The sequence below is a fragment of the Cornus florida genome, unplaced genomic scaffold (genome assembly GCF_030987335.1).
Source record: "Cornus florida cultivar Cherokee Brave unplaced genomic scaffold, ASM3098733v1 CherokeeBrave_3.0.0_Hap2_Chr02, whole genome shotgun sequence".
NCBI classification, from domain to species: Eukaryota; Viridiplantae; Streptophyta; class Magnoliopsida; order Cornales; family Cornaceae; genus Cornus; species Cornus florida.
Genome location: NW_026775572.1, coordinates 113,895,298 through 113,904,164, shown reverse-complemented (window position 1 = coordinate 113,904,164; position 8,867 = coordinate 113,895,298). Strand labels below are relative to the sequence as shown.

The window sequence follows — 8,867 nt, the reverse complement described above, 5'->3', positions numbered from 1 at the left end:
ACATAATTTAGGGTACTTGAAAATGTAGGCTTGTATGTCATGTATCATGTTTTATTACAGTTTAGTGTACTTGAGCATGTATACTTGTATATCGTAGTTTATTTTAATAACATGAGTAGCTTAAGATGATCTCTGAGTCTCACTTTGGACATAGACGTTAGGTGACATGACCTTTTTGAATTGTTTCACATTAATGTGATAACCTTATAAAAAGTTAGATCTATACATGCACTTTCCCTACGAGTAATACGGTTTACTCACCCCTCGCTGAATGCGACCCGTTTCAGGTAAGAAGACGTCGTTCCGGGATGCACAATATCCCTAGGTCATTTCGATGGATTGAAGCTCTTTTAAATGTATTTTAATGAGCATGCAAGTGTTAGTATGCATCGTTTTGCCATTTTAAAGTTATAATACATAGTTTGATCAAAATGTCATTTTTTACCTTAAGACTTGTAATGTGTGCCTAAGCACACTTTTTGACACACATTCTATGTATTTGATATGTTGCCAAGGGCCAAACTTCATTTGAAATCCATGTATATTCATAAATGTAGAATTTTGCCTTTAATGTGAATAATATGAAAATCAAGGGTTTTAACATGTCATTTTTGCACCGAAGTGTGCATTGTGTATGAAATTCATCATTTGGCATTCATTTACCATGTATGAGGTGTGGACAAGGGCTAAACACCATTTTGTTTTAGATTTTATATTCTAGTTTCATATATTGCATTTTTGGCTAAAATAGGAAAATCCGAGCATTTAAGGGTTCATTTCCAAATCGGGTAACGTATAGTGTGCATGAGCACTTGCACTAGGACTCATTTATTATGCATGACATGTGCCTAAGGGCCAAATGGTCTTTGGAAAGCATTTAGGTCCGTTTGTCGCAAGTTTTCTCTTTAAATGACATTTTATGCAAAATTGAGGTTTGAGATGTCATATTTTGCATTGGGGGTATTTTGAAGGCGTGGGCCATTGGGACGCATCTGAAATATCTTTTTACATTTGCGTGCATGTCCACATCTCACAAAAACCTTAAATTTCAACTTTGGAACTTTCATAGGGTGATTTATGAGTTTTTATGCAAATTTAATGCATTAAAGTAAGTTTCAAGCATCCCTCTCGTTTTAGCATGTTATGGATGCTTATATGAGGCTATTGAATGATTTTAAACTTGTTTCGGGACATATGGGATGCATGTAAAGCATTAGGTTTGGACCGAGCACCTTCCACACACTTGACAGTAGCAAATTTTACTGATATCAGGTGTATCGGTCGGCTAACAACTGATGTCAACCGGCTGACAGCCATTCGAGACCAATTCCAATGAGTTTATATGTGTGAAAGGGCATTTCGGCCGGCTAATCCTTGCCGTCATCCAGTTAATGATTGAGTTTCGGCTGGCTGATCCTTGCCATCAGCTTGCTGATCCTCCCTGAAGCTTGATTTCTTTTCAGTTTCTTGGACAGCTTTGTTATGCCAACTTTAGAGGGTCATATCTCCTTCATTTCTGAACCAAATTGAGTGATTCTTAAGCCTAAATTCAAGAGCTTGAAGTTATATTTCCAATGGTATAAACCACACACAAAAACTCCAACCGTAGTGAGAGTTATGATAGTTTTGGTGAGATAGGGTCGGGTATCTCTTAATCGGAGGAAGCCTCTTTGTCCTATTTTCATATCTTTTCCGTCCGAACTTCGAATCAGGTGATTTTTGAGTCTAAAATTGTTCATTTTTTCATTGTCTTTCCCATGGTGTGCACGGTGGCACCTATTTTTTTGGGTAAAATGACCATTTTGCCCTTGGTCCATTCCTTGGAGGGTTTTGAAACCCTAACTCCGGTTTTACTTCCGTTGAGTCATAGGACTCCTCGGAAGGCCACTCTCGTGTCTTAGGGATGATGTACGTCTCTATAGACTTGTTTATATTTTGCTTCTGCATTTTGGATCCATTTCAGGTTATCACAGGACACACTACAAGGGGTTGGTCAGAGAGAGCCTTACATGAGTAGGATGCAACATTAGTGAAGCGTGAACACATTCAGTGTTAAGTGGTGGAAAATCATGATTCCTTGATCCTATCATAGGATTAGGGGAGGGGAAGAGATGATGTGGAACCATGGGACTGAGTGAGATCATGTGCAGCAAGATAATGAGAATTTAAAGTGTCTTGTAAATGAGAGATTACCTTCACAAGCTTGTCAATTTCCTTTTGCAGCTCAATAGGATGCTTGAAATCTTTATAGATCTGAATCTGTCCTCAAAGAAGTTTAACCTAGTTCCTTAAGCTCTTGGCCTCTTCAACTTGGTTCACAGCTCTCTTTAGCTCCAACCCATGGTCCATATCTGGTTGGAATTGCTTGAGTCTCCTGTTGAGTAACAAATTATCCCTTTGAAGGACATCAACAGATTTCTCAATAGTAGAGAGTTCACGCATAAGGGCACTCATCCTAGCATTATACTGCAAAGCCAAGGACACTTTATTGTTCTCATCCCCAGACCCCTCAGCATTGTCAATGGGGTCATTACAATATAAGGTCAGCTAAGGGTTGAGAAACATAAGTGGGAGAGGTATCACAGGATTCTGGCTTGAAACAGAAGGAAGGAGTTGAGGAGCAAGTGGTGGGGGAATAGTAGAAGAACAAGGCAGTGGTGCATGGTGAATAGGTGTTAGCGGGAGGATGGATAGGTGGTGGAGGAGGAGAAGGGGGAGGAGCTTGTTTTCTCTTTACTCAAAAGATTCAACTGCAAAAATTAATACAAATTATTTTATCTTCAAAATAAAATAATTAATAAATAAATAAAAATATGAACAAAGAACAAGAAATTTTACTAATGGATGAGTATAATACACAACAATGCACACAAGTATTTAACACTTTACAACGCACCCATACCAAAGCTTTGTATACGAGTTGCACACACCAGGACTCACTCAATCACACTTATTCACAGAATGTCACTTGGTGTTTTTCTACCCAAATCTCCTATTTATACTAGTGCTCACTGACTTACAAAGTCGATTGGATTGGTCTTGAATATAATATCCTACAGAGAAGTTTCTTGGTAGGTTATTTACATATGCATTCAGTGCTTATGAATCAAATATATATATATATATATTATGGTACAATCAAATAAAAATTATCAAAACAAATTGTACAAATTAATGCATGCGTACATTAATATTAGCAAACCAAATTGTTGTCATATTATTGAGCTTCTATTTGTTGTTTGAATCTAAAATTTAACTATTACCATATTTTTGTAATCAAGGGATGATCTGTTTAATATCATCATCAACACTACCGGGATTAAGGCCTCCTCCATGTGAAGGTGAAGGTGAGCAAGTGTGCCAACAGGCCAATTTGGCAACCATTAACGTCTCTCTCCTACTGATCGCTTTGGGGTCTGGTGGAATTCAGGCTTGCGTGTTAGCATTTGGGGCAGATCAGTTTGAAGAAACAGACCCTCAAGAAAAGACTAAGACACATAACTTCTTTAATTGGTACTACTTTTTCATGGGGTTACCTACTGTGTTATCAACAATAGTATGGGTGTATGTTCAACACAATTTTGGATGGGGATGGGGATTTGGAGTCCCAACCATAGCAATGTTATTATCCGTTATTGCCTTCATTTTCGGATATCCTTTGTACCAAAAACTAGACCCGTAGGGAGCCCATATACATGGTTATTACAAGTCTCCTTTACTGCAATAAGGAAAAGAAGTCTAACCATGGTTTCAGGTCCTAGAGGGTTGTATGAGAATGAGGAGCTCGATGCTTCTATAGCTGGCAATCGGAGGCTTCTTCACACTCAACATATGCAGTAAGTCCCTCTGTCGCTCTCTGTTTGTTTTGTGTAGATGTTATGAAGTACACTGAGCATATGAGAATATGGGTAGATATTCATGCCAACAGTTGTTAAAACTACAGTTGTTTTTACTTAATAGAATCAAAGATAGATATTCACCACAATTTTCTTTTCTTTCTTTTCTTTTCTTCTTCTTCCAATTTTGAAAAACCTTTAGCTGCTGCTTTTTTCTAAAGGATTAAGTAGTTTTCTATAAGTGTTTTATTTTATTTATTATTATTTTTTTCCTGAGGAATTTAAAGACATCACATAATTACAGATAGTAAGCTTTAGCCTTTGGACCTCTCATCAACTTGCATATTAATATCTATTATGTTTTATGCAAAATTTGAAGTTTTATATATATATATATATATATATATATATCACAGTATTATAGCCACTATTGCGTGAATTGAAACACAAAGATAGTATTTTCAGTAACGAACGACTTTCTTTCTCTTTGGGAAAACTTATAAATTTTGGATCTCTTTTCACTTCAAGGAAATTCTGAAAGGCAATATGAAGTTATTTTTAAAATCAACAATTTAAAGTTTATTAATTTTTTTTAATGTAATTTCGTATTTAAAATGAACTGACTTATTAATAATATTAGTCAATTACATTTGGCAAAAACATGTGTGTATGGTAGAATTTAGAGTGATGAAGACCATTGTATCCTTTGTCGTCATGATCGTTATATGAGAGAGTCCTTATGATTTAGCCATTTCCCTCTATGTAGATAACTGGATGTGTGAGAATGGACATTCCAAGCATTCTTGCTTGTTCGAAAAGGAAAATTATGAATTATTTGTGCCTCATATTCATAATTCTAAGCCTCGTACAAGGTCATCTCATAATTCTAAGCATTCTGGTCCTTCATTAGATTATCCACACTCCACTTGTACTAGAAGAATTAACTTTGACATCTTATATCAATCACTTTTGTTTTATTCATTACATTGGTTTATCAGTTTGTTGAACTATCAGGCCACCTGGTATTTAGTACATTTATATTGTAAAGCTTGGTTCAATTTGTCATTGGTTAAACATGATCAAATTTTCTTCTCAAAAATAAAAAATTTATTTGAAGATAAAATTGGTGACTAATAAATGTTAGGTGAGAGTTTAATTTTTGCTCGTGGTGTGATGCAAATTTCTTGATAAGGCAACCATTGTCACTAAAGAAGACAACCTCCAATCACCTAACCTGTGGAGGCTAAACACCATCCATAGAGTTGAAGAACTGAAAACGTTTATTCGAATGTGACCGATATGGGCAGCTGGAATCATCCTCAGTGTAGCCTATGCCCAACAAATCACATTCTCAATCAAACAAGCCCACACCATGGATAGACACCTGACAAGGTCATTTCAAATTCCTGAAAGCTCCATGAACATCTTCACAGTCACCTCCATGCTTGTCACAGTAATCTTCTATGTCTATGTGTTCGTCCCTATTATCTGTAGATTCACGGGTGTAGACCGGGGCATCTCCTTCCTGGTGCGGATGGGTATTGGCTGTTTCATTTCCATACTAGCCACCCTAGTTGCTGGCTTCATTGAAGCGAAGTGTAAACATACCACAATTCCTATCACCGTCTTCTGGCTCGTGCTACAGTCCGTCCTTCATGGCATCTTTAAGGTCTTCATGCTTATCGGATATCTTGAGTTCTTGTATGACCAGGCACCGGATAGCTTACAAAAACAAAGTTAATTGCATGTTACATGTATTCAAAGTTTACAAAAGCAATCAAAAAGTTCAAAAGGCTAGTGAGTAAGTTAATTTTTAGTTATTAAAAAAATTAAAGGTGCATATATTTATATTTTATTTTATTTGTTTGTTTTTTTTAATCATTGATAAAAAATCTCACACACATCACTCACACACTCATTTTACTATGTGAAATGTGAACACAAGTATTTGCTAAATAAATTCAAAAACACGTTCCGCCCAACCTAGCTCGTGATGTACATCCCCAGGAGAATCTGGAAGGGGTCATGATCATTCAGAATCTAGGTAGCAACGGCATGCTCTATTCCTTCCCAAAAGTCACCCATTTGACTACTGGATCTTCTCTCTCTCTCTCACAACCAAGGGCAAAAATTCTCTCCATAGCACCTCTCACTGGATGAAGCCAACTCAGCCACACTTGCCTTGTCACTGCCCACTAAGCGCTAACTCAGCAACTGAAGTAAGAAAGTTACTTTGTTAAATTTTCTTTTACTATGTACATATACCATATACACAAGTGATATACAATATTATTTTATTTACCTATATGTAGGACCTAATTCACCTTTATCTTTTGTCAAAATCAAGTTACTTTAAACTTATTTATCTTCCCTTACGCTATGTCATTTGTCCTTTTCTGGTTCTTGTTTAACTTATTCATCTTCCCTTTCTTTTTCATTTTTCCTCCTCTGGTTCTTGTTCTTTCTTCTTTTTCTTCTCTCCAAATCAGTATCGTCCCTTTTCAAAACCAAAAGTCTAAAATAATTTTCCCCCGAGAATATTATGGAAATAAGAAAATTCAATTGACATTATAAGGAATTGGGTAAAGAGGACTTTGGATGGTTGAATTGGGTCTGGGTTGACTCCGATGAGATTGTTGGCAGATTCATTTTGAAAACCTCTTGTCGGATGGCATCAGAATAAATGGTCCTCGAGCTATGCATTGTTTGTGATGGATTGAAGACTTGGATAATAAATTTTGTTGCTTACTTTAACCGTGGGACTTAAAAAAAACACATAAAGGAAAAAAAATTATAAAAGAACATAATAGCAAAGTTTCTGGTCATTGAGATCTATTCTGAAAAAACTCCATACATTCCGACAGTAAGCTAAATCTTTTATCATTTTAAGTGATAGATTGTGGTTTAGGATTTCTTGTAATTTTATTCGAAATGATAAGCAAGTTTATCTTATTTTGCACCAACCCAGAAGTGACATTTGGTAACCAAAATATTTGAGATGCATAATGGATAGGTAAATTTAGAATTTTGGATTACAATAAATAAGAATCACAAGTCCTTACAACATGTATCATGTATGAATTGAATATTGTATCAGAATATTTTCATAACATGTATAAAAAATATAGAATTTTAGATGAAAAACTTTATATAAATTTATATGTTTTAGACGTTAATTTATATTAATTTATTTCCCTCAAGTTCAATATCCACATTCACATTAAATTTAAGATAGAGGGCTTTTAAAAATTATTTGATTATATAGGTTGTGTTAAATGTTTTTAGTTGTTTTTATGTTTTAAACTTGAGTTGTCCAAGGAAACCACGTACGTATTTAGAATAATATCATAATGATTTAATAACTAGCATCTCAATTGAATTTCATATAGTGTATGAACACATTTTCAACATATATCACAACTTATTTCATTAAATATATATATGAGGTTCGTAAAATTAACCGAAGTTAAGGAAAAACCTAACATGTGTTTAGAATAATATCAGAATAATTTCATAAGGGTACTCACAAATAAATTTTATGTAGTCTAGGAACTGATTCCAAATATAAATCACAACTTATTTAATTAAACAATTATGAGATTAGTAAAATAAACAGAAGGTGAAAAGATAAAAAAAAAATAAGCCGATTTTATAAAAAGGAATTTCATCTAATAATTTTTATTTTTTTAAAAAAAGGTTTAATATACAACGTGGAATGAGAAAAGGCGTAATATTTCTTGTGTAAATAAATGAGAAATGGTAGGAAAAATGAATCCAATACTAGGAATTTTTTTGACTCTAAGGCTTTAACTAAGCAATAATAGAATTTGAGTGTTCTTCTTGAGTGTGGATTAATTTGTTTCTTCCAAGTCTTTGCATCTACACAAATAAATATATTTTACGAACAACAACACAAATTAAATGTAATATGTTTCAAACCTAAATTATATGTAACATTTTTACTTACTTATAACATGTATCATATATTATTTTGATGCGACTTGTATCAAATAAGTAACATGAATTAAATGAAACGTCAAACAAATATATTTCAAAATGACATAACAACATTAAAACATGTTAAGTTTAAGTTGTGATGTCATTCTAAAAACATTCTTGCTTTTTGAAAATGCGCATCAATAACTTTCTTACCCAATTATAATAGAATTTTACTTGGATAGGTAAATTTAGAATTTTAAATTACAATAAATAAGCATCACACGTTCTTACAACATGTATCATGTATGAATTGAATATTGCATCAAAATATTTTCATAACTCATATCAAAAATATAATTTACAAAGTATCGTATTCCCTTCGGTTATTGATTAATAAATTTTGATTTTGAAAAAATATATATATATTTTGCCAACAATGAAGTAAAATAGCAATGTTTAATCAAGATATGTATAGGTAAGTATTCATTATGTTTTAGACATTAATTTATATAATAAGTGATACGTACAAGTAATTTGTGATACTAGATATAATTTACGTTTGAAACATGTTGCGCTTAAATTGTGTAACATGTTTCACTTTTGACGATGGGACAATCTTTCACTTATAAAAGAAAGTTGATGGATTTATTTTGTCCCATTCCTTTTTATATTATTGTTTTATTATAAAGTTCATAAATGATATAAGCCACAATTAAGTTGAGACGTATTATGTAATTGATATTTGAAACATTGTACTTTAAATTTATGATGTATTGAAGATATGTTTGTTTAATATTACGTTTGATCGGTGCTACGTATTTGATACAAGTCATATAAAAATAATAAGTGATACATGTTACAGGTAATTTGGGATGTTATAATTTATGTTTGAAATATGTTACGCTTAAATTGTGTTGTCATTTTAAAATAATGTTTGTTTATTGTTATATTTTATTGATGTTCATGTTATGCTATGTCATTTTTTTATTAATAAATAATTCACCCAAAAAGAGAACTTGACAATATAGAATTCATAATACAAAAACCGTGATAACCTAAAATATTATTCACCGAGGGGAGAGATGGGGAAGA

The 8,867-nt window shown here is 33.3% G+C and overlaps 1 pseudogene; it reads left to right on the top strand.

The window, feature by feature from the left end:
* Positions 1–3,283: 3,283 nt before the first annotated feature.
* On the top strand, positions 3,284–5,577 carry LOC132296630 (protein NRT1/ PTR FAMILY 3.1-like; annotated as a pseudogene).
* Positions 5,578–8,867: the final 3,290 nt, after the last annotated feature.